The 27,565-nt window shown below is 42.1% G+C and overlaps 1 protein-coding gene across 3 annotated transcripts in view; it reads right to left on the bottom strand.

The window, feature by feature from the left end:
• SV2C (synaptic vesicle glycoprotein 2C) overlaps nt 1-27,565 on the bottom strand; it is a 275,854-nt gene that overhangs the window by 63,760 nt on the left and 184,529 nt on the right. The gene's annotated exons all lie outside the window — the stretch shown is intronic.

Genomic DNA, 27,565 nt, shown 5'->3' with positions numbered 1-27,565 from the left:
TCCAATGAAAACTTGTATCAAAATTGAGATTTGCTGTATATGCAAACTACATCTCAGATTTGAAGACTTAGTACCAAAAAAGAATGCAAAAGATCTCGTTTTTGTAAACCTGTTACAAGTTAAAATCATATTTTTGGATATTAGGCTGAATAAATTTTAATAAATTAATTGTATGTTTTTTAGTCTTTAATATGGTTACTAGAAAATTTAAGCTTCCACATGTGACTCACATTATTTCTATTGGACAGAACTATGTTAGACCTTGACTGTTTGAAAGGAGGGACTGGGTCTCACTTATCTTTCAGGTTGACACTATGTTTTGTGTATAAATACTTGTCAAATGAGTAAGACATTCTACACTTGGGCAAGTCCCCATCAACAAATACTCCATCCGACATTCAGTCCACAAATATTTTTGGAAAGCCTACCATGGCAGTCTTGTTCTAGGCCCAGGAGAACACAGCAGTGTGAGACAAGGTACTTGCTGCCACGGAGTTTCATACTATTGATAACTAGAGATGCCACGATGAATGTAGAATGTATATCATAAGTCTGTGTAACAGGACAAAGGATGGGCTGGGAATGGTTCTGCTAATTTAGGCCAGGAGGTCAGGAATCTCCAAAGAGTGGAGACTGGAATGTGGTGGGAAATCAATCCCTCTCTGAGGGAAGAACATTCCAGGAGAGGAGGCTGTATGCACACACATTGAGAGGGAACCGTGCTTGGCACAGAGCAAAGCTAGTGTTGCTGGGGTACCTAGAGTGGGAGAGAGCGGTAGGGTGTGAGATAAGCCAGGGACCCCATCAGGTGGGGCCATGGAGGCCGCAAGGACTTGAATTGTACTACCAAGTGTGAAGAAAAAACACAGCAGCCAGAGAGTAGGAAGTGGTTGGACAGATCTATGTTTTTAGACTCTCCCTGGTCGCCTGGTTGAGTATGAACTGGAGGACACAAAGGGAAATCAGAACGTTCACTCAGAAGACTTTGACATTAGCCAAAAGCAACTTATTGAAGATCCCAGGGTAGGTGCAGCAGGGAATGAGAATGAGAGAAATCTGGACCCCCTGCTGTGTACCTTACTACAAGTTTAAAACAGTCATCTTTTAAAAATCCATCTTATAAAAAAGTCACTCTTTATAGTGAAAGCATTACAGTGGACCCACAATATATTCACAAGGACTGTCTCTTTGCTCCTAGTCCTTGTCTTGGGCTCTGCCGAAGAAGCCTGAGAGGGAAGTCTTTCAGCTGCATCACATAATCAAATCCCTTCAGTAAGTATTTGTGGACTGTAGAACTGACACAAGAGAATTCCTGTGGAATCCTTCACTGGAAGATTGCAGACTAGTCATGGCTACAGAAAATATGCATTTCCTCCATTTCTCAGTGCATTTCTATATTGCAAACATATTATACCTACATGCATACACTGCTAACACTTCTTGAGCACTTGTAGTGGTGCCTCCATTGGTACCAAACACTTGATGTGGGTCATTTTGTATAATTCTAGTAACAACCCAATGATAGGTGCCACCATTTCCATTTTCTTGATGAAGAACAAAATGCTTAAGGTCATGCAGATGGTAGCTGTAGAGTGTGGCTTCAAGTCAGTAACATCTGGGTTTGAATTCCAGCTCTGCATCCACTATCTACATGATCTCAGAGCCTTTTGTTTCTTCCTCAGTAAAATGAAGTGTGTTTAATCTGAAGCCACAAGACTCGTGTTCTTAAAGTGTGGTCCTTGGACCACCTACATCGGAATCACCAGGGTTCCCTTATTAAAAGTACAAACAGGCATGTGGTCCGAGAATGCATTTTTAATAAGCAGAGAAGACAGTTAATAAATACATTATTCATTTAGCATCTACTTGTAGATTCATAGCTAGGATTTACTATACACTTTTTTTTAAAAAATTGGTCATTTTACATTTATGTGTTATTTCTCTGAAGTACTTGAAGCTTCAAAAAATCCTACATTTAGAGGCAATGTCACGGTTTGGTTTCCTTTGAAAAGAACCTGAGACCAGGACTTGAGTGCAAGTAGTTTATTTGGGAGGTGAGCCCAGAACATAGGTGTGAAGGAGCAGGCACAGTGAGAGAAGGAAGAAGGAAAAATAAAAGAGTTCATTACTGAACTGGCTATTTCTAGGGGAAACAGGAGCTCAGTCCCACTGGGAGACCCTAGGGAAAAATGTAGAATGTGTCACAGAATGGTGCCTCTGTAAAAGGCGAGGCTAAGGCATTTTTCACCACCTCCTACTAGCAATTAGTTGAGAGTTGGCCCCTAGGAGTTAACTTCCTTGTGTATTACAGCAGAGTCTGTGTGGGGCTCAGAGGTCTTTGGAGAGAACTCAGAGGTAAAAAGTCAGAGACCCTCAGTGGAAGCTTGAGTTGGAACACTGGCAATGCGTACTGTACGGTCCACACTGCGCTGATGTCAGGGGACCAGGGATGTAGACCAGGAAACAAAACACATCTGTTTCAGGCAGAATTCACACAACTGCTGCTTAATTTAATTGCTCAGTTTTGGATAGGGGATCTGGGAAAGCAGTCTTTCACTGGCAGAGAACCAACAGCATATTCTTTCCCACACATGCCACACTTTCATGCTGTGTTGGAGCTACCACAGCATCTCTGCTGGAAATGAAGACTCTTAAAGAAAAAGAAACCGATTCTGACATCAGGGGGAAGTCTTTTGATGAAAGAGACTGCCTATTGCCAGAACATGCTACTCTGAGCCTCCCCCACTCTCCACCTAACCTAGTCAACGGGTACCCCAGTGAGTGAAAGTCACTCAGTCGTATTCAACTCTTTGTGACCTCACAGACTATACAGTCCACGGAATTCTTCAGGCCAGGATACTGGCGTGGGTAGCTTTCCCTTCTCCAGAGGATCTTCCCAACCCAGGTCTCCCACATTGCAGGCAGATTCTTCACCAGCTGAGCCACAGGGGAAGCCCAAGAATACTGGAGTGGGTAGCCTATGCCTTCTCCAGCGGATCGTCCCGACCCAGGAATTGAACTGGGGTCTCCTGCATTGCAGGTGGATTCTTTACTAACTGAACTATCAGGGAAGCCCTAGTACCTCAGAGGAGTAATGTAAATATAAAATGAATGAATTCTTATTCACAGAATTTTCTGCCAGATGTCTGTGTTTCACTCTTAAATATGAATAGATGGCCAAAGATCTCCAGATACCTAAGAAAAATGTTCAACATGAAAAATCAAAACAACAACAAAAAAGAAAAAGCTCAGAAAAACAGGCAATGCAGGAAAAAATAAACAAACAAAAAACACTGCTCACCACCTCTCCAAGCCCTGCCTCCCCATCTTTAGAGCTGTAAAAGAACATGATACAGCCATGTAACAAGAAATGGTGGCAAAAAAACCCCAAAAAAAGGCAAAGAACACATGCATAGATCTGAACAATTTAAAAAAAATAGTAAGAAAAGACATGAAAAGTCAACAGAATGGCTGGAACATAAACCTCCTAGACAGTAGAGCAAAAAGATAAACACATGGGCAGTAAGAAAGAGGAGATCAAACTATTAGAGAATTAATCCAGGTAATTCAATTCCAGAAACTGAGAACAGAAAAAGTGGTGGGAGGCAATCATGGAAAAGAAAAATTATGAGGGAATTCCCTAGGAATGAAGGACATATCCTTCAAATTGAAATGGCTCAGTAAGCCCCAGGAAAGTAAGATAAAAGAGAAACAAAAGGGACAAGTGAAAGTATATTACAATCATGATATCACAGATAAAGAAAAGAACTCACAGAGAGAAAATACAGGTTGTATACAGAACAAAGGGATTCTGAAAGGCATCAGATTTATCAATAATACTGCAAGCTAGATGATAATTGAGCAACATCCTCAAACATTCTGTGGCAAATTTATGACCTAGAATATTATACCCAGTCACACTAACAATCTAGTGCACGGTATAAGGACCAAAAAAAAAAGGGTGATGGTCAAAAGGTCTGTGGATCCTGGGAACTGGAATTAACTCAGGAGAGCAGTGAAGTCCCAGGATAATAAGTATGCAGAAGACCCAAGAAACAGGATGACCAAGGACTACAGGAGAAATGTTTTTAGTAAAGAGTACTGGAAATGATAGCATCTAATAAATTTCATTATGAAGAAAACTACATTTAAAGGCTATAGGTGTGGAAAGACTTCATCAAACATATACAAATCCTGGCAAATGAAAATATAATACATCTATTAACTCCAGGAAAGAAATCATACTCCAAACACTATTTGACTCAGCAGGAATCAGAATAACATAAATTTTGATTACAGATTTAACCAAACATTATGAGTTAACTTTGTTGAGAGTGCAGAAAGAGAATTTGGTGGGGGGGGGGACTCTAAGAATACTAATTCTCAATTTCCATGCCAGTCAACAGATACTATGCAACATAGACACAGCAAGGGAAAAATTATATATCTATATAATTTAGAAAAAACTAGGCAAACAGAGGAAATAACTCTAACAGTTGAAAGAAATTGCTATTGAGGAGAAAGAATGGTGGGTGCAAGGATAGGATACTGCTGCTGCTGCTGCTGCTAAGTCACTTCAAGTCGTGTCCGATTCTGTGCGACCCCACAGACGGCAGCCCACCAGGCTCTGCCATCCCTGGGATTCTCCAGGCAAGAATACTGGTGTTATCATCTTAGTGGTGTCTGCTTTTTAGGACTATGGATAAAGTTACTCTGATTTTTAAAATTTAACTAATAAAATCTATTCTGAAGCTCAGAAATAACTTTCACATGCCATCCACTGTGCCAAAAAGCCAGTTTATTTTAATATCCTTAGGGGATTAGTTCCAGGACCCCCTGAGGGTATCAACATCCACAGATGCTCAAGTCTTTACATAAAATGGTACAGTATTTGCATATAACTACACATGTCCTCAGCTTCCCAGGTGGCTTGGTGGTAAAGAATTCATCTGCCGATGCAGGAGTTATGTGTTGGATCCCTGGGCCAGAAAGATTCCCTGGAGGAGGAAATGGCAACCCACTCCAGTATTCTTGCCTGGAAAATTTCTTGGACAGAGAAGCCTACTGGGCTACAGTCTATGGGATCACAAAAGGGTCACACATGACTGAGCATACATACATATCCTCCCATATGCTTTTTCCCCCATATACTTTAAATCATCTCTAGATTACTCATAATACCTAATACAACGTAAATGCTATGTAAACAGTTGCTGGTATGTGGCAAATTCAAGTTTTGCATTTTGGGATTTTCTGAATTTTTTCCCCCAAATATTTTTGATTTGAGATTTGTTGAATCTGAATATGAGGATACTGAGGACCAAGTGTAATTAAAGAGTTATATTAAAAGTCTTTGGGCATACTGTTGACATGGTGAGTGGTACATCTGCCACACACACAAAAAGCAATCTCATTTTATTCTAGAGGAAAACAGATCAGCTGAGACAAGGGATTTGGTTCTGTAAGAAAATGGGTCTCTCCACTGAACTCTGCAGCATGTACTTTCTAGGTTGAGATCATTCTGTCTTCCAAAATACAGAAATCCTTTCATTTTATGTAGGATGGGGTGGGATAAATAGCTTATATCACCAACTGTTTCTTTTCCACTTTAATCAATTTAGATGCAAGAGGCATCATACTCATCTGTAGGATATACAATTAATTAAATTTATTCAGTGTATCTGTGAGCTAAATAGAAAAGAAACAAATGTAGACTTGTTGAATCATGACATTTTTCTCTGGATCTGAAAATGGGTCAACAGACATTATGTTTATATATATAAAATATATATACATTTGTATATCAATTATATTATATATTATATAATTGTATATTTATATATATTAAATATATATATAATTAATATATATTAATTAATTAATATGACATCTTTCTCTGGATCTGAAAATGGATCAACAGACATTATGTTTATATATATATATTTATATAAATATAATTAAAATACAAATATGAAATATATAAACATAGCATACTAATTTGAATATTAAGTATATTATACAACTGTATATTAATTAATATATGTCAATTAATTAAATATATATTAATTAGTCTTCTGTACTAAGCAAATGCCATGTGAAATTGATGGACTTCCCTGGTGGGTCCAGTTGGTAAAGAATCTACCTGCAATGCGGGAAACTTGGGTTTGATCCCTGAGTTGGGAAGATCACCTGGAGCAGGGCATGGCAACGCACTCCAGCATTCTTGCCTGGAGAATCCCCAAGGACAGAGGAGCCTGGCAGGCCGCAGTCCATGAGGTCGCAAAGAGTCAGACATGAGCGACTAAGCACATAGTAATACTGTTTGCACTTAAAAGTTTATATTCATTGGATTTTAATTTTTCTTTGTAATTTCACTCTTTCCCTCCATAGATATATTTAGCATCATATTACAGTTGTCCCAACTTAGAACTATTCTGTCTCAGCGCTATGATACAGAATACTTTGCTGGGTTTCCCTTTACCAACTAATGTATATCATGTCTTAGAAAAATCCATAACACAACAGGAAAAAAACCCAATGAGGCCTTGTTTACCTTCTCAGGACATTTCATGGCATCTTTGCATTTTACTAAAAATATCCACTTATTCCTTCACTATGCAGCTTTTAAGATACTGTAAAATATTTCACTTTTAAAATCCATCCCCCTTTCTGCATGGATAACTCTCCCTTTGTCTTTTTTCTGACCCTTTTGTGGAAAAATATCACTTTAAATCAAATTGCACTTAGGTGATTTGATCTTGAAAAGCCAAATGAATAACCATAGGCAAATGATTAGCCGGTTTTAAAAGTGAATAAAACACGAGTGTACTGCCATTCATCTATGTTAGTTCTTCCACCTCAAATGCTCAAACACCCCCACCTCAGGAAACACAGTAAATGATTCTGATGGTGTTCGGTCAGCATATGTATTTGCTCCAGCTTTTATCTCTTGATTATAGTCACTGAAGGATGAGCAGTGTGAAATCACTCACCCAATCACCTTTCATTATAAATCAGGTAAGCACAGGTCACCCTGTTGATTGGCTATAATACACTGCATGAAGGAAGCTTCAATTTCCCACTAAAGTCTGCACCAGAGGGAGAAGGGAAAAAAAAAAGAGCAAATCAATAACCTTTTCCCTACAATGAAACCATGATTTATAATGCTCCTATGGAATGTCAGGACGCTTGTTTTTTTTAGGACAGTGACAGCATTATTGCAGGTAACCAATGACTATGAAAGTCTGAAATCCGGTGCTTATTTTCTGCTCAAACCACTGCTTTATTGAGGAAGCCAAACAGTACATCAGAATAAAACGTCATCTCTTTGGATCCCTCCAATTTGGAAATCGCAGTATCACAGGCATAAAACAGCTGATCCTCTTTGAGTTAAAAACCCCAAATAACTTTGAAAAGCTACTGCACCTTTCATATAAGACCATTGCAGGCCAGTCTTGAAAATTCTGTACTGAGTTTGACAAAATAAGTATTCTATTTGGAATTGTGCTTTAGTATTTGAATCATAATTTTCTTCAGAAACATGCATAGACTAGTATAATAGGGACCATAGTGTTTACTGTGAATTTTTGTTATGTACATTTAATTTTGTTGGAGGCAAAAAGGGCAATAAGAAATCACTGTGGTGAGGAAGTTCTAGAAACATATAGAAGGTGCTTCTAAATCACTGGCTCCATTAAATATTTATTGAATAACATGTCAGTCATACAAATCAAACTGATATGCCATTTACACCCTGGTTTCTAACAATGCACAACACTTGAAAGAAATAAAACAGCATTTGTTTAAAAGACTTATAATACAGAACCTACCTAATAGAGCTTGTCTCTCCTGTTGTGAATTAATGCAGCTTCACTGTTCTGACATGAAAGTTATTTCACTCACAGACTCCAAGAACAGAAGAAATAAAATCAGCCTTGAGCTGCAGCAGTGCCAGCACATTAACAACTGTGACTTTGAAGACTAGAAGAAAAATAGCTGAACTAAAGGCAGGTGATTTGGAACCTTGGCAATGACTCTGACTATATACTATAGTCAAGGTGCTAATTAGGCATGCAGATTCCTGCATTAGAAAATTCGTTCTGAGAGCTCTTAATCCATTCCCCAAGCTTTACCAGTTACTTGCCACAGGACCTCAGAACGTTGGAATTAAGGGGTGTTGTAAACATTTTCTAGTGCATGTGTGTCAGGGACTGAAGCCTGCAGGACCTACGGGCATGGGGATATAGGCAAGGAAAGATGGCATCTGAGTCTCAGTGTGGAACTCTCTGTGCTCCTCTATCTCTGCTCCTCCCATATCTTATGCTCAGAAAATATTTAGTAGATCATTAAAATGAACTCCAATGAAACTTTTTGACATTTTCTTTTCTTTTTCTACCTTAGGTGTAGTGGGTGGAATTAATTACCCTCCCACCAACACATTATCAAGAGCGTAATGCAAATAATGTGCACCGTTATTTCCCCCTTTCATCAACATTTCCCATCAACTGGTGTCCTACCAGCACCCCAATAGTCAATGTGTTTTAACTGTGGATTTGAATCTGAGGAAAATCCTTGTAAAATAAATACTGTGTCTTGTCACTTACATAATGGCAACATGCTAGTGTCCTCATTTTGTCATATTCTCTTCACTCAGCACTGTTTGATTATCTATCATGTTGTCATTACTGCTTCTAATTGATGCAAAGTATTCCACCCCCTTTTGCATACCCATTACCCTAGTGGTGGACAGAGATTGCTTCCACTACCTCTTCTTACAAACATCACTATGAGTCTTACACATGACCCCTTACTGATACATGAATTCTTCAGGGTATAAATCAGGGATGGAGTATACTAGGACAGAGTGTATATATTTACACATTTGGATAAGCAACGTTTGAATGTTCTTTAGAATGACTGCACCAGTGTGCACTTCTCTACATGCATACGTGCAAAGTCACTTCAGTCATCAACTCTACATACTTCAGAACAAAATCAGTTCAAGCCCCCACCCACTTCTCCCCAATTCTCTCTTCCTCCTCACTTTCAGTTTTTAGCCATGGAGGCCCCAACCACAGGATGGCTTTGAAGAGGAGGGAGGGCTTTTTCTCCTGTTGGTTGACCCCCAGGTCAGTGGGCACTGTCCACACACATCACTACTCAACACACACTGGGCACCACCTTGCCTTCTCTTAACAGGAAAAGGAAGGGGCTAACATTAGATCTGGAACTCAAATGAAAGAACTGGAAAGGAAGGAATCTGCATGTAGATGAGTGGGAATTGGAGAGTCTTAAAGCAGGGAGGGCAAGTTGGTCTGTCTCATTGGTAACTAAACTCCCTGGAAGATTTGCCTCCCAAGTCCAAATGGAAATAAGAAATATGACTTCTGGAAGGAGTAGTTGGTCTCCATTTTACAATCTTTCTATCAATTTCTAACTGTCCAGCTTGAAGAAAAAAAGAAACGAACTTGAAATCTGGAAGCCAACCTCTTCTATCCAGAGGAGATTCCCAGGTTCTAAAGCAACAAATGACATTGCCAAGTCGAATGGCCTGGGGAGAGCTCTGAGCGGCCAAACTGCCTTTTCCTACCAGGATGGGGGTCCTCAGCCTGGCAGACACAGGGGTGGGAGTAGGAAAGGCAGGTATCAGTGGGGTTCCTGTTTTCTGCCAATTTATACAAATGTTGGTTCTAGAAATTTCCCTGCCCTCCTGGCTAGGCCGTTTGGAAGATCTGTCCTGGAAGGAGGAGGAGGAAGGGAACTGCCCCTGCGTTGAAGTCTTTGACAGAAAGCTGGACATGAGCCAGAATGGGTTCTTGAGTGTCAAGAACTTGACATACGCAGCTTCTTGAGTGTCGGCCCAGCAGAATCGGAACCCACACAGTGAAGCCACGGAGTGTGGAGGCATGCCACATGGTTCCGAATTCCTGCTCCTCCACTTTACTAGCTGAGTGACCTCGGGCAAATACTTAACTTCTCTGGGTCTCTGTTTCTCATCTATAAAATGTACATAATAATAGTGTCTCTTCACGGGATAGTTATAAAAAAATTAAAGGGTTAATATATTAGTAAATATATGAAAATATTTATTCAAATACTTAAAATATTTCCTATATAAACATGTATATTATATATACATTATATATACATGTTTATATTATATATAATATATTACTAAAACTAGTAATATATGTTAGTGAAGAGACCAACACCACATCTTTCCAGGAGGTGAGTGGGGGGTTTTCTCTTGCGCCCACCTCTCAAGTTCCTCCCATTCCCTCCCCTGGCAAGGTGACCTCAGCCTCAAACACAAAACCACAGAGGTCTGGAGAGCAAGCTGTCAGTTTTCTTTCCTTAACAATCTGGATTTTTCCATCCTCCCCATTCTGCCAAGTCCGAGTGCAACACAAAATGATCCTTCTCAGCTGACAGTCAACTTTGATTTCTGACGCCTCTTGCCGGTGAGGTTCCTCAACTGTGAACCCCAGACTCCCAGGCCACTGCAGCCCACCCTCTGCTCTGTGTTTCTTCAATCGGGGGTCTCAGTGCTCATCAAATCATTACCACGTGGACAGGCTTTTCTTTGAGAGACACCCAAGTGGACGGCATTTGGCTGGAATTGATTCTCAGTAGGAAGAAAATCTCCCTGCCTCCTTCTTCTTGTTGAATCACTCAGTCATGCCCAACTCTTTGTGAGTGACTCTATGGACTGCAACATGCCAGGCTTCCCTGTCCTTCACTATCTCCCAGAGTTTGCTCAAACTCATGTCCTTTGGATTGATGATGCCATCCAATCATCTTATCCTCTGTCATCCCCCTTTCCTCCTGCCTTCAATCTTTCCCAGCATGAGGGTCTTCTCCAATGAGTCAGCTCTTCGCATCAAGCAGCCAAAGTATTGGAGTTTCAGCTTCAGCATCAGTCTTTCCAATGAATATTCAGGGTTGATGTCCCTTAGGATTGACTGGTTCGATTTTCTTGCTGTCCAAGGGACTCTCTCTCAAGAGTCTTTTCCAGCACCATAGTCTGAAAATATCAATTGTGTGGCACTCAGCCTTCTTTATGGTCCAACTCTCACATCAGTACTGGGAAAACCATAGCTTTGACTATACGGACTACCTCCCTACACACTTTCTAATGAATGGCTAATACTTCAAATAAACACAACAGTCTGGATCCCTCAGGGAGCCTGCAAAGGTTACTAAAGACGCCTTAGAATTGGAATGTGAGTCACGGGCCAAAAGGAAAAAAAAAAGGAGAGACAGTAAGGGAGAGAAGATAATGACAACAACCTAGAAGCTTGAGAACCACTTTCAATTACACTAATGAAGCATAAGCTTAGCAATGGCAAAACCTGGGGCAACCGGTTGGCTGCTTGCAGTTCTGGAGTTCTGAGTAATGCCTCCTGCTGAGGTCTGAGCTGGGTGAAACATGATGGAAAAAAACTCACTTCGAACCCCAGCAGCCACAACTGTCACCAGGAGGGGAATCCATTTCTAAAAATGCTGGTTCACAAAGGAAGAAAACAACCTCACAGCACAACTTTGTTGAATGAAACTCATAAGAACTGGGAGCAGTTGTCTTGGATCAGACATGTGGAGGGGTATAACATTGCTGACGAGGGCATTTATTCCATCACCATGTGACTCAATCAAAACACTCATTATGGGCTAAACTAGGTCAGGCACTGTGATTGGTACTATGGAGGCTATAAAGATGATGAAGTCTTTTTTTACTAAAGTATAGTCGATTTATAATATTGTCTTAGTTTCAGATGCATAGCATAATGATTCAGTATTTTTGCAGATTATTTTCCATTATAGGTTATTTAAAGATAATGGATATAATCCCCTGTGCTATACAGTATATCCTCATTGCTTATCTATTTTATATATAGTAGCTTGTATCTGTTAATCCCATGTCCTTAATTTGTACACCCACAATCCCCTCCCCTGTATTATTTTTTCACATTTGACAAGTGATATTACATAGTATTTTTCTTTTCTATCCAACTTGTTTCACTAAGTATAATATTCTCTAGGTCTATTCACATTGCTACAAATGGTAGCATTTCATTCTTTACAGCTGAGTAGTATTTCATTTTGTGTATGTCCGTGCACACACACACACACACACACACTCCACATCTTAAGCCAACTGTCTGTTGATGGACATTTAAGTTGCTTCCATGTCTTGGCTATTGTCAATAGTGATGCTATGAACATTATTCATATTCATTCAGTGTAGCATGTGCATGGGTATATGTGCTCAGTTGCTCAGTCATGCCAACTCTTTGTGACCCCATGGACTGTAGCCTGCCAGGCTCCTCTGTCCATGAGATTGCCCAGGCAAGAATATGGGAGTGGGTTGCCATTTCCTCCTCCACGGGATCTTCCAGACCCAGGGATCGAACTTGCGTCTCCTACATTGGCAAGCAGATTCTTGACCACTGAGCCAGCTGGGACATTGATGTGCAAGTAAAAGATGACTAAGTATTGATCTATGGCCCCAGAGTCCAGAAATTGCTTAGAATACTGAAGAAACATTTTTTTATTGCAGGTATGAAAAGAATTCTAAAAACTAGCCCCAGAAGAAGGCAGAGATGTCTACCAGGAACAAGAAGGGCATGAGAGGATGGATGGCCCAGCGAGGCCCTGAGTTAATGGCTCCTCCCAGGTTGTTCCACTCACACCATCTTTGAGTCAGAAAGGGGTGGGTACCCACTTCCACAGTCTGTCTTTCTCCCTCTCTCTCATGCAGCTCTAACCTCTGTCTACCACAAGAAAGAAAGTCACCATTGGCCTGAAGCATTCTCAGCCACAAACCATCCAAGCAGGAGAAGTGAGCTGGCCACTCATTTTACACTAGTGTCCTCTGCTTGGCCAGCCTCTGCACAGAACAGGCTGTCACGCAGTTTGACTTTCATCTGTGTCATGATGAAACAGTTCCTTGAAAACCTAGTTCTGCTGAGTTTGTGATTTAACCTCTTTATCCAAAACTTTATTCCCTTTCCTGTCCTGCACCTGTTCCCCCTCAAGATTGAAAAGCAACAAAGAAAAAGGGGGACTAACTGAGCAGGACTCTATGGGGACTTCTTGGGCAAGACTATCCTCCCGCGTGTTATCCGTCTGCCTCTTATTTGCAGGACAACTTTAACCTCCTAAGCTTCCTCTGGGTTCCAAAGAACAAATTTAATCAGATTAATGAGAAAAATCAGACAAACGGAAAACAAAACAAGCAAGACAAGATCATAATAGTTGAGGCATTAAACAAAGTCAAAGACTTGTGGTTCCTCCTCAAGGGCTATAGATAATATTCTGAGCCATATACTTGAGCTGTTTTGCAGATACTGAAACTCCCAGCAGATGGAAGATGTTAACTGTATGTTGCCCATAAGCATGTAGACCCCAGACTGGGTGGAACCAGAAGGTTGATGATATCAACTTCTGGTTACCTCACCACCAACCAATCAGCAGAATGGCCAACAGCTGATGACACACCCCATAACCCTCTCCCTCAGTCTTTAAAAACCTTTCCCTGGAAGCTAGTGGAGAATCTGAGTCTTTTGAGTCCCAGCTGCTCCCATGCTCCTTACTTAGTCTTGCAATAAACACTGCACTTTACTATAAACCCATGTCAGTACATTGGTTTACTGTACATGGGCGAGCAGACCCAAGTTTGGTTCATTAACAATGAGATGAAAGTCTTCATAAACCACCAAAGATAATTCTCTTGTGTGATGAAGATGACTACCAATCAGGTATTATGCATCCCACCTTTCCCTCAGGAAGTCCCTCTGGGCCTTTCTTCCTTCTCACTAGACCATGCTAAGGCCCTGCATGTCTGGCATCACTAGCTCACTTCCAACCTCTAAGCAAAACTATGCTCTCACTCTCTGGTCGCTGGGACTCCTCCTCCAGGGACCCAGTTCCACTCCCTTTGGCTTAATGACACAGTTGCTCTGTGTACCTGATGAACAGGAGTCCCACTTGCCTTTCTCTTCTTTATGAAAATCTTCCTCCCACACAGACCCCAGAGATGTGTTGTCTTCTCCATGAGCACAAAGTAATTACCTGTCTTCTCCCTTCCAGGTCAGCTTAGCTCTTTGGCTTCAGTTCAGTTCAGTCGCTCAGTTTGTCAGACTCTTCACGACCCCACGGACTGCAGCACACCAGGCTTCCCCATCTATCACCAACTCCCAGAGCTTGCTCAAACTCATGTCCATCAAGTCAGTGATGCCAACCATCTCATCCTCTGTCATTCCTTTCTCCTCCTGCCTTCAACCTTTCCCAGCATCAGGGTCTTTTCCAGTGAGTCGGTTCTTCACATCAGGAGGCCAAAGTATTGGGAGTTTCAGCTTCAACGTTGGTCCTTCCAATGAATATTCAGGACTGATTTCCTTTAGGATAGACTGGTTTGATCTCCTTGCAGTCCAAGGGACTCTCAAGAGTCTTCTCCAACACCACAGTTCAAAAGCATCAATTCTTCAGCACTCAGCTTTCTTTATGGTCCAACTCTCACATCCATACATGACTACTGGAAAAACCAGAGCTTTGACAAGACGGACCTTTAAACCAGGTGGTTCCTAGGCCAAACTTGGCACATAGCTTACAAGTGCATATTGTTTGGTTCATATAGTGTTTTGAAAATTTTTTGAAAACATTGGGTCATTATGATAGAACCACGCTGGAAAACACTTTGTTTCTCACCAAGTTACCCACCCTTACCAAACAACCCAGGAATCTCTCTCCTAGGAATTTACCCAAGAGAGATGTGAAACTTCATTCACATAAGGATTCATACTCAAATTTTCACAGCAACATTATTCTTAATAACCCAACTGTAAACAATCAAAAAAGTCCATCAATTGGTGATTGGATCAATAAACTATGGTCCATCCATAATGGATGCTACTCAACAACAGAAAGGAATGAACCCCTCAAACACCTGACCTGTATGTGGATGAGTCTCAAAGGCATTATGCTAAAGCAGAGTCCAGAGGTGAAAGTTTTATACCATATGATGTATTTCATTTACATAAAATTTTACAAAAGATGAAAACCATACTTTGCTTACCAGGTGGCAGGCATGACAGGAGGGACTTGACTGCAAAGGGGCACAACCTAACTCTTTGGTGATGGAAGTATGCTTTATCTTGAATGAGGTGGTAGTTAGAGCTGTATCCTTTAGCCAAATCTCATCACTTAAATTGATGTATTTTATTATAGCTGTATTTGTTTCCTGTTGCTCTGTAACAAATTACTGCACTCTCAGGGGCTTTAAAAATCACAAAAATTTATTATCTGAAATTCTGGAGGTCGGAAGTCCAAATGGACCTCATTGCACTAAAAGCAAGGTGTCAGCAGGGCTATATTCCTTATGGAGACTCCAGAGGAGAATATATTTCCTTAACTTTTGCACCTCTCGAGGCTGCTCATATTCCTTGGCTCAGGGCTCCCTTCCTCTGTCCTTAAAGCCAACACCACTAAGCGAGTCTTAGTAAGTGCACATACTACCACTTAACTGGTTCTTCCTGCTCCGTTTTCTGCTTTTATGGACCTTCGTGATTAGATTGAGCCCATGGTAATCTCTCCACTTTTAGGTCAGCTGATTAGCTAATTAGCAACCTTCATTTCATTTAACCTTAATTCCCCTTTATCCTGTAACCTCATATATTCACAGGTTCTGGGGGTTAGGGTGTGGACATCTTTGCAGACCATCATTCTGCTGACCACATGGCATATTATATCTCTATAAGGATAAAAACTGGTAGATTGAAAATTGGAGAGACTTCATAAAAATATCCAGAATATTGCCTTCTCTTGGTAAATCAGATCTGGCCACACTAGGCTTCAATAGCTGTGTGGCTAAATAGGCTGCAGCTGAGTAGCTGCCAACTCTCTAGAGAGGACACAGACTCTGTCGCTTGTTTCAGGACTGTTTCTTGCCAGCTTCACCTATTTACATCACCTGCTTGGTCACTAAGATATTTACATTGGCCATCTCAGTCTTAAACTGTTAAGTCAAATGAAACCAAGACTCTCTGACTCTTCACACGTCCCCTTCCCTTTTTGCTCCACTCCTCCTCACCCTCCACTTGATATGTCAGGCTGACGTGTTCTCTCCATCTAACTTGTAACACCATCTCTATGTTGAAAAACACAGTGGAGTTCAAACTGGATCCAGCAAGGCCAAATTCCCAAATCCATCACAGCTTTTGAGAAAGGGGTTCTGTGAACTCACAAGCTGAAACAGGTAAGAAGAAAATTAAAGCTTGGATTCAGGATTCGTCATTGTTACCCAAGAACAGATGTTTCCCTACACTCCCACTTTAGCCTAGAAGCATCTCTGGCTTCCAGCTTGGGGCCAGGCACAGTGTAGATACACAAAAAATGTATGCTACCCCCAAAGTGCAGTGTAATATCAAGCAACTTACATAAAGGCTAAATCTCAGTTTGTTTAGTAGCGATGGGGGAAAAGTACTGAGATCCATCTCTTTGTAGGATAACTTCAACTTAAAGACAGAAAAATTACATTGCTTCCATGATCCTCAACTGATTTCCTAACCCTTGCCAATCATCTCATCTAGATATGCTTTGAGTTGTTGAGAAGACGGGACAAGGGAATATGCAAATGGCTGAGACAGCTCATCTCTTCTACTACTATTGGATTAAACAACCAACAAGAGTGCTTTCTAGTTAGGATGCTCATTTGATTAAGATCTACAGTAACCATCCCACTCTGCTCCAGCCCACAGCATTTTCTTTTGCCATATCTTGCCCCCTTTAATTTTGCCAGATTTAGAGTCTGACCACTGCCATGTTCCCACTACACAGTTCTCAGGCTCACTGTTTTCCAGCCTCTTTGCAAGAGTCCTCCCAAAGCCTCAGGGCTGCTTTCTGTCCTGTATACTCCATAGTGTGATGAGGAGCACAGCAGATGAGCAGATGAACTCACTGGGAGTGAGCATAAGAATGAGGAATATGTGGACAGTGCAATTCAATCTGTCCCCAAGGGGAAACATACTCCAACATTAAATAAAATGTGTGAGTGTGCTCAGTCATGTCTGATTCTTTGCAATCCCATGGACTATAGCCCACCAGGCTCCTCTATCTGTGCAATTTTTTCAGGCAAGAATACTGGAATAGGTTGCCATTTCCTACTCCAGGGATCACCCAAGCAAGGGACCAAACCCACGTCTCTGGTGTCTCCTGCATTGGCAGGTGGATTCTTTACCACTGTGCCTCCTGGGAAGCCCATATAAAAAATTAGGCACTTCCTAAAGAAGAAACACCTACTAAACTTGGGAAGAATCCATTAAGAATTATTAAGATTCCCCCATCATGGCTTCAACCTCAAATCCTGTAATAATCTATTCTAACGAGCTATTCTAGGCATTAGTTGTGTATCTTCAGGAATTACATAGCTATGCTCAGTGTGGTTCAGTTGTGCTGAACGGTCACATAGGCTAAGATGCCACACCTGGGTCTTTAACTGGGCTTGCCTTGGGACCCTCCAAAAGCAACTCAGAGAAAATCTAAGCTCAGTTTTGATAGAAAGACAACTGCACAAAATATAAACATTCAATCATCCCATAAGAGAACAGAAACTTCCAGGTCATTCAGCATCAGTGCCTCTGCTGGTAAGTTATGTAAAAGTTGAAGTTTGACTTACTCCTTACAAATGAAAGAATATTATACTTGTAGAAAATAAATGGGCAGCTCTATGGCCTTTGGCCTTAGCAACCTGGGCAAGTGAATGGAGTATTCCTCTGGGGACCCCGATATGCATATAGCAGAAAAATGAAGTCCCGATTCTATAGCTTGTATCTTGAGATATCAGGGAAGCCTTCTCTACCTTTCCCATGAAATTGTAAATTTCTCTGGCCCTCTAAGCCAGTTCAGTATTATTGACAGAAATCTGGGGAATGATCATATGCTCAAACAAGGAACATTTTAGAAGATGACAATTTTTATATCCCCCAGGTGACAGTTAATTTAAAAGTACAGCAGCTGGTTACCAAGACTTGGTAATGGTGCTAACTGTAAGGCTTGGATAACAGACCTAATTAGGTTAATGACAAATTTAGCCCAGCAGGGGTCTTTTCAGGACTGTGCTTTTCAAACACACACACACACACACACACACACACACACACACACACACACACACACACATTTTGTCTAGTTCATAATATAGAGATGTGCAAAGAAATGAGGTGGGAAGTTCTTATAGAATCATAAGGCTATCATTTAGACTTTATACTTCAGGGAGAAAACGAGGTAACTGTTTCAGAGTTAGAGTTTGTAGTAGGCATACAACAAGAAAAACAATAGAAAAAAATGAATCGTCCCCAAATGGCTTCAAAGCAGGGGTGCTTTTGATGGCTGGAAGGCCCTTTCTTTGCTAAGACCACAAGGAGTGCTGCTGTGGACTGAACTGTACCTCCCCAAAATTCATAGCTACAACCCTAGCTCCCAATGTGACTGTATCTGGATGGGATCTTTATGAAGTACTTAAGGTTAAGTGAGGCTGTAAGAGCAGGGCCCTAATTGGATGGAAGAAGAGGAAGACAGAGATCTCTCTCTCTCTTCCACATGAGGACACAGCAAGGAGACAGCCAGAAAGAGAAACTTCAACCAGAAACTAAACTGACTGGCCACTTGTTCTTGGGTTTCCCAGCTTTCAGAACTGTGAGAAAATACAGTTTTGTAGTGTAAGCCACCCAGTCAACAGTATTTTGTTATGGCGACCCAAGCAGAGTAGTATATGCGGAGTATCCACGTTTGGAGCTATAAGCTTGGCAGAGCTGAATTTTTCTCCATAAGAAAGGAGAGTGGGGTGGGCAACACACTTAGGTTCCTGGGGGAGGAGACAGAAGCCAGTGAAGCTGCTTGCTGTGTGGGAAAGGGGAGAGAGAAGACACAAGATAACCTTGGAAGGAAACACAAAAGTCAAATGAGGATTTATGAACTGGGATAAAAAGTGTGTGATGTAAAAGCCTCTTAAGGCTGTTTCTTGTGATATCTTCAGGAAGGTAATTTTTATAACAACAGAATTCTGGGTGTGATTTGTTTTTCTTATGCAAATGATGGAGGCTCAGTGCTTAGAGCACTTGGCAAGAGGCTGAGACAGCCTCACTCAGATACACGAGGCGATGGATGGCTGCCAAATGGGCCATAAACACACACTGTGGGGATCATACAAATGATTCCAAACTACCCTCTGTGTTGCTCTTTGAGGACACATCTTAGTTTTGTCATGTCTGGAGAACATTTTGAAGAAATGAGAATCAGGAGGCTGGTTCTAATTCCTAATCCTCCATTTTCTGTGTCACTTTGGGAAATGACAAACTTTCTATGCAGCGGGCTCTCCATTCCAAAACTGAGAATGACACTTACTGTGGCTCTTGTTCCCAAGATTATTAGAATAAAGAAGGTGATAAATGTGGAAATGCCCTTCAATTAATTTTGTTTTCTACTTTTTATTTTGAATTAGAATCACAGAAAGTTGCATAGATAGTCCAGAGAGATCCCATGTACCCTTCATTCAGTCTCAACCAGCACTCGGAAATGATTAGATCTTCAACAGCTGTTGTACAACACCAAAAGCAGGAAACTCACAGTGAATGTGTGTATAGTTCTTTGTCATTTTATCACATGTTTGGATTTACATACCCACTTGCATTCAAAACAGTAATCCATCAATAAAAAGATCTCTGGAGCCTACTCCATTAACAGTCATACCCTCTTCCCTTCTCTTTGTCACCCCTTGTCCCACCAACCAATCATTAAACTGTTCTCCATCTCTTTGTCATTTCCAGAATGTTATATAAGGGTATCTTTTGAGATTGTTTTTTTTTCACTCCAAAATGCCCTTGAGGTCTCTGCTAGCTGTTGTATTAATTGTTCATTTACTTTTATTGCTGAGTAGAATTCTATGGTATTGCAGACATTTTGGTTGTTTCCAGTTTGGGGCTATTACAAATAAAACTGTCCTAAATAAGCACGCACAAGTTTTTGTGAGGACATACATTTCCCTTTCTCTGGGATAAATGTGCAGGAGTACAACTGTCGGTTGTATGTTAGGTGTGTCTTTTTTTTTTTTTTTAAGAAAACTCCAAATTACTTTACAGCGTGGTGGCACTATTTTGTGCTCCCACCAGCAACAGATGAGACATGCAATTTCTCTGCATATTCACTAGCATTTGATATTGCCATTAATTTTTTAAACTAATTTTTATACTATAAAATGTACTTGTTATTTCATTTCAAGGCAACCCTAATATCAATAGCTCTTGCAGGATAAACCTCTATCTATAGTAAATATATCAACTTTTCTGTCTTTATTTATTGTAGATATAGGTGCTATGATCTCTACTGGAGACCAAGTTCTCCAGGATTTGTGGAAGACATTCTGCCTGTCAGGCTGGGGTTCATATCCCAGCTTTGGGGAGAAACCCAGGGGTCTAGTCAACTGTGATCTGAGGGTGGGGGAAGTCTGGCCCACTGAAATGCTACAGAGGGCTCACCTGTCTGAGGCTTGCTACAGCCTTGCACCTACATTTTCTGAAACTGGCAAAAAAGGGTCACACTAGCCTTAACTGTTGTTTGTTTAGTCGCTATGTCGTGTCCGACTCTGCAACTCCATGGACTGTAGCCTTCCAGGCTCCTCTGTCCATGGGATTTTCCAGGCAAGAATACTGGAGTGGGTTGCCATTTCTTTCTCCAAGAGATCTTCCCTACCCAAGGATCGAACCCGAGTCTCCTGCATTGGCAGGCAGGTTCTTTACCACTGAGCCACCAGGGAAGCCCAGCCTTAACTGTACCCACCTTCATATGGGCTCAGATTCTCCTTCTGACACACGTTAGTCTGTGCTAAGCACCTTATCTGAGTGAGGGCCTGGGACACCTTGTCTATGACACATGTTGGTAACTATGATTTTCTAACCACAGGTGGTACCCCTAAGGATTGCATCTTGCGAAAAAAACAACTCTTTTTAATATTCCAATTCCTTCTTCCTTCCTTAGCTCAACTTCAGCCCCACTTACGGAAAGAAAAAGCTCACTTAACAAACACTTGTGTCAGGCACTGTGCTAAGCAACCACTTTTTGTATACAGTCCTTTAGTACAGCAACCCTGTAAGAGTATTTTGCCCATTTTATAGATGAGGCCACTGAGAGTCAGAGAGCCTAAGTAACTGTCCTAAAGGTGACAAAGCTGGAAGAGTGGCAGACATGGCTTGGAACCAGGGCCTGTCTTATGTCAGCCCATGCTGCCTGCCTGTGTCCAGACTACAGGATACCTTGCTACTGAGACAGAGCTTGGCTCCAGGGATGTCCATGTAATGCACGGGTCAGCTAGTGATGTATGTCAGCAGGTAAGGGCCATCAGTTCTTGTGCCATGTACCTGGGGAGTGGCACCATGCCTGTAAAATGGATCTTTATATGGGGTGTGCCCTTTGAGTATTAATTCATCCAACAAATACATGGATGGAAGATTCTGATTCACTGGGCTGCGGGTTATCAAGATTTTATGGTATTGTTTATTCCTTGAGTTTCTCTCGTTATATTTACATTTTTTCTCATTTTTTCTTCTCTCTGCTTCCTCTGATCACACTCTCTAGGTAAGGTTTACACATTTTAGCTCATTTTCCCTCTTTCCTGTAAATCTGAGCTCACACTGGGCTGTGCTGACAAAGTCCAGGTTTCCCACATAGGATATGAACCTGATAGCAATAACAGCTACCATTTTTGAACACTAGTTATGAACTAGGTGTTCTAACATGACAAATTCATTGAATCCCCAAATGCTGACTTAGGAAATGGGACTGGGGGGACTGAAAAGCTTGGCAAAGCTCACACACCCAGATGCAGTGGGGCTAAGACTCAAAACTCAGCTGTCATTGTTGTCTCTTGCTGTTGGCTACAGTGCTTTTCTTCTTGTGCACAAAATGCACACGGCCTTCCCTATTTCCTTCATCAATCAGACAGCTATTGGACTATCCCCTCCTACCTTCATCCTAGTTTCACTATTCAGGAGAAGAAATGCATTAGCTTCACGCTTCTTGTAACTAAAGGGAGTAAAAAACATCTTGATAATTCAGACAACCTCAGGACTACGTGTGTTTTTAAGCCCAGACTCCACACTATAGCTGGAAGGGGAGGGGTGCGTGGGGTTTGGGCTTTGTGGGTGTCCCCAGCTGGGTCCCTGAGGTCTGCAGCGAAGGGCCGGCTTTGGAGGCGGTAGAGATGCTCCGGTACTGAGCACAGCCTGGGTGCTGTACACTTTAAGAGCTGAAGAATTTCGTGCTAAACTGATAGCCTTCTCACTTAGCTAACTGAATCCCCTACTGTGCACTGTCACGCACCCGGGCAGGGGACAGCACCTCATCTGACATGCACGCGAATCTAAAAGAAAAGGACGACAGAGTTTAATGGAGCGGACAGCGCGGCAACCCCGCGAGGGCTCCAAAGCCTGGGATGCAATGAAAGCTCTCAGCCAAGGAGGGAAAGGACCCAGGACTCAGCTCCCTGTCCCATTTTCTCCTTAAGGCATCAGGGCTTGCATTCAATGCTGGTGTGTCCTAATTCAGAGGGGGTGTGGGGGAGGGGAGAAAGGCTGCATGACAACCTTTGCACCTTTGCAACTCCTGGCACAGCCTATATCTCAGCTTGCCCACCCTGGTAGCCCTCCAAACACCCTTTCTGGAGGTTGTGTCTAACTTCCTAAGAGGCCCTCCAAGTTTCAACATCCTTAGTGACCAGCTCAAAGTCGACTTTGCATCAGAAGCTTGTCAAGAGTCAGAATTCAGGTCTCATGGCATCAGGCTCAGGTCTTGTGCACTGACTGCTCTGCCACAAATGCAGAAAGGTGACGTCCAGAAACACAAGCCCGACTGCTTACCCCATGACTATATGTATCATTTATCTCTTGACAATCTTGCCATGTGGATGTCAATTACTAATTTCTTTCCTTCAGAGCAAATCTTATTACCAGCGTGGGAAGGGCCATTACCTGGCTCTGGGTCGCTTTATTCTGCCCTGACTTCCTTCCCTGCCAGGGGAAAATTCAATCCACTGTACAGGTGGCAGTGGTCAGAGGTCCCCCAAATGAAAGAGGATGCAGGGGCAAGGACCCGTATGCTCCTGTTATTTCTGTGGGCCACGGTGCCATTTATACCCTGCAGAATTTCAGATGGAAAACAGAAAGCTTCTTATTTTTTCAGAGGCTATAGGGAAAGTGGATGGACTTTTAACCCTTACTCATTTTTAAGTAAAGTAAAAAGGTGTGTCACTGGAAAGACACATGTTACCTTTAAAGTGATTCTGAACCGGATGTATGAAAAAGTCCTTTAACCTGGATGAAACCAACAATATTAAAACTCCAACACCAACTGAGTAAGTCAAGCACACAGATCAGGCTCACTCTTTGTTCCAGCTCACAGCTGCCCTGTATACATACGAGGAAGTCCCGGAGGCTTCTGGCATCACCCACCGAGAGAGGCACAGAGCTGACAAATCTCAAACCCGACTGCACGTGAGAACCACCTGGGCATGTTAAAAAGGATATATGCTGAGTTCCGGTCCCAGAGAATCTGACTCAATTGATTTGGGGTAGGATCCAAGCATGGGTATTTTCAGTGGGTGGGGGAAGAGGTAAACTTCCATTAAAAAGTGCTTATGAAGAAGTAGAACCACCATATAATGAAGTGCCCAAATCTTGAGCACCCAGCTCAATGAATTTTTATGAATAAATCCTGAAACCTCGGCTTCCCAGATGGCTCAGATGGTAAAGAATTCACCTGCCAATGTGGGAGATATGGGTTTGATCCCTGGGTCAGGAAGATCCCCTGGAGTAGGAAATGGCAACTCACTCCAGTATTGTTGCCTGGACAATCCCATGGCCAGAGGAGCCTGGAGGGCTGTAGTATTTGGGGTTGCAAAGAATAGGACACAACTGACTGACGGAGCACACACGTGCTCTTGAAACCCATCCCCATCAAGATACAGAACATCATCACCCCCAGAAGCTTCAGAATGGGACTTTTAAAAGGTAACTCTTTTATTTTGCAGATGATACCACCCTTATGGCAGAAAGTGAAGAAGAACTAAAGAGCCTCTTGATGAAAGTGAAAGAGAGTGAAAAAGTTGGCTTAAAGCTCAACATTCAGAAACTAAGGTCATGGCATCTGGTCTCATCACTTCATGGCAATTAGATGGGGGAAACAGTGGAAACAGTGGCTGATTTTATTTTTATGGGCTCCAAAATCACTGCAGATGGTGACTGAAACCATGAAATTAAAAGACGCTTACTTCTTGAAAGGAAAGTTATGACCAACCTAGACAGCATATTGAAAAGCAGAGACGTTACTTTGTCAACAAAGGTCCGTCTAGTCAAGGCTATGGTTTTTCCAGTAGTCATGTATGGATGTGAGAGTTGGACTGTGAAGAAAGCTGAGCACCGAAGAATTGATGCTTTTGAACTGTGGTGTTGGAGAAGACTCTTGAGAGTCCTTTGGACTGCAAGGAGATCCAACCAGTCCATCCTAAAGGAGATCAGTCCTGGGTGTTCATTGGAAGGACTGATGTTGAAGCTGAAACTCCAATACTTTGACCACCTCATGTGAAGAGCTGACTCATTTGAAAAGACTCTGATGCTGGGAAAGATTGAGGGCAGGAGGAGAAGGGGACAACAGAGGATGAGATAGTTGGATGGCATCACCGACTCAATGGACATGAGTTTGGGTGGACTCCGGGAGTTGGTGATGGACAGGGAGGCCTGGTGTGCTGTGGTTCATGGGGTTGCAAAGAGTCGGACACAACTGAGCAACTGAACTGAACTGAACTTTTATTTTGAAAAAAATTAAAACTCTTTAAGTTGTAAGAGTATAAAATGAACTCAGCAAGGGTATTTTAAAAACTCCCCTGTTGATTCTAACACAGAGACAGGATTAACAACAGTAATTGCCTGGGTTTTTCTTTTTCTTCTTTTTTTGGCCACACCTCTGGCCATGGAAAACCTTCAGTAAAGCATGGGCATAAGGTTTTAATTTTTTGTTACTAATTTCTTAACCAGGTCATTATTGGTTGCTTCAATACAGAAATTAATGTTGGCCTCAGATCCATTTGATTCTGCTGTAATGTGATTGTCTTTGTAACTTTTCAAGCATTGCTTATGGTTCACAGTCTCCCTCTTTCTAGCTATATATGATTTAGGGGGACTTTTTTTGCTCTAAATAAGAACATTTTATGTGTACTTGTGGAAGGAAAAGGTGGGGATCACGCTCATTTTTTGTGGGTCAGCCACTGACAGTTGGCAAGAACGGAGGCAAAACCTGGAGCCCTCCAAGGGCTATTCAAGGTCAAGGGCAGGAATGTGTGAAAGGCAGGAATCTGGGGTGAGTGAGGAAGTGAGGAAACAAAATAAAAAACAAAAGCAGTCATGTCCAGGCCCAGTAAATACGCAACGACGACAGAAGGCAGCCTGAGCTCTGAGCTGAGGGAGGCCAGCAGGAGGCGTTCTGAGGTGTGAGACGTGATGGGAAGGGAGGGCCAGGAAGCGGGCGGCATGAAGCCAGCAGTTTAGGGGCTGTGCCATCACCAGAGGCTGAGACACAGAACACGCTTCCTCAGAAGGGGTCCAGGTGCCAGGCTGCGCCCTGCACAAGTACCTGGCAAACCGGTGAGGCTGCAGCTGGGACCACCCAGACCCGCCAGCTTATTTTAATTTGCACAAAGGCTGAATATGACTTAATGGTGGCTCTGGGGGCAGTGCTGGGTACAGCTGGACTCTGCCCAAGTCCTTCATCTCCTTTTTGTCTCCCGATACATAGTTCCTAAGAAACGATTCCTTATGTGGTAGCTAAGTGACTTTTCCATTTGGAATAGCAAGCTGAGTGGGGTGGGTGTTAGATGCTGCCATACAAGGGAAAGTTCTGAGCATGGCTGAGGTCCTTAGGACCCAGAGGAAGGAGGAGAATCTCCTTAATTCCTCAGACGGTGGCAGAAGGCAAGCCTCATGATAGATATGAGCAGACAAGGCTCATGGTGGATACAGGTAATGGCCTGAATGAGGACATTACTGGCCCAAAAGTGACTAAAGAGTAAAAATGAGAAACCTATCACACTAAAATGTTTGACAAAGAAAAGTTCTCTTCAGGACCAGTAACCAATTTCTTAAGTCTTGTGGGTGTTCTTTTTTTTTTTTTTTTTTGGTTCTTGTGTTGTTAAATACAACTTTGGTTTGCATATAAGTTTTCAGGTTTATTAAAAGGATGGGTGTGACAACATGAATTTTAAAGCTCAGTATGGAAACCAAATCAACAATGCATCTGAACCTTGAAGTCCATCTTGTCTTTGATATTAGCAATGAGTTAAATTCACTTAAACTTGTTTTCTAACAGAACCATGCTTTATAATGGAAAGTTGCTCTGTTCTTTTTTTAAAAAAGGCAGAAAACTAGAAAATGAGCAAACAGAAAATTTTTGAAATCTAATTTTTTTAGATTGATTAGATTTCAGATAGAACAAAGAGTAAGTTTTTGAAGTCATAGTGGTTTAAATATGTACAGTATTCATGCTTGGTCAACTTCAGCCTGTTTTCATATACACGCACTCATACACACATAAATGTAGCCGGAACAGGTACCTTTCCCTTTCCTTCTATATCGAATTCAATTCCTAGATTCTGTCAACCTCTTCCTGTTTTCATATACATGCACTCATACACACATAAATGTAGCCGGAACAGGTACCTTTCCCTTTCCTTCTATATCGAATTCAATTCCTAGATTCTGTCAACCTCTCCCTTTCTCACACCTCAGAACGCCTCCTGCTGGCCTCCCTCAGCTCAGAGCTCAGGCTGCCTTCTGTCGTCGTTGCGTATTTACTGGGCCTGGACATGACTGCTTTTGTTTTTTATTTTGTTTCCTCACTTCCTCACTCACCCCAGATTCCTGCCTTTCACACATTCCTGCCCTTGGAGGGCTGCCAGAGCTGTTATCTTAAAGTGTCCTCAGGAGACAAAGCCTGACTATTTACCCTGTATCTCTTATTCTTTCTCTTTCAAAGGGCAAGCCGGAGGTTGATTGTAAATACCTGGACTCAAGCCCACTTGCCTCCTTCCTTGGGAAATGGAAAGCAGAGGCTAGTTGCAAATGCTTGGCCATTTCACTGTTTATGGGTGAAGCACCTGGGAGCTGTGGCTTCTGAGAGGGTGAGCACTGCTCAGAAACATGAAACCTTCAGGGGTTCTGAGGTGGCAGAATGGTAAGTGCTCAGGGGGACTGAGGAGGGGACCTGTGGAGCAGGGGTGTAGGGTCACCTCTGAAGCTCTGCAAATTGATGGTCCTCAAGACAACATGGCTCTTCCTGCTCCCATCCCAGTTCTGAGCTTCTGGAAGAGGCGAGGCTGCCATGGACTAAGCTGAGAGGAGACGAGTCAAGGTACTCACAGTGTCTCACATGCATGAGGAGCCCAAGAACAACTGTAAGTCAAGCTGCCTTATAGGCTCTGATCTGTGCATCCTTTCACCTCCACTTACACGGGACCCCATGTTGACAGCAC

The sequence above is a fragment of the Giraffa tippelskirchi genome, chromosome 7 (genome assembly GCF_054371585.1).
Source record: "Giraffa tippelskirchi isolate mGirTip1 chromosome 7, T2T-mGirTip1v1.2.pri, whole genome shotgun sequence".
Lineage (NCBI taxonomy): Eukaryota > Metazoa > Chordata > Mammalia > Artiodactyla > Giraffidae > Giraffa > Giraffa tippelskirchi.
The sequence above is the reverse complement of the archived record's forward strand: the minus strand, read 5'-3'. Positions and strand labels throughout refer to the sequence as shown.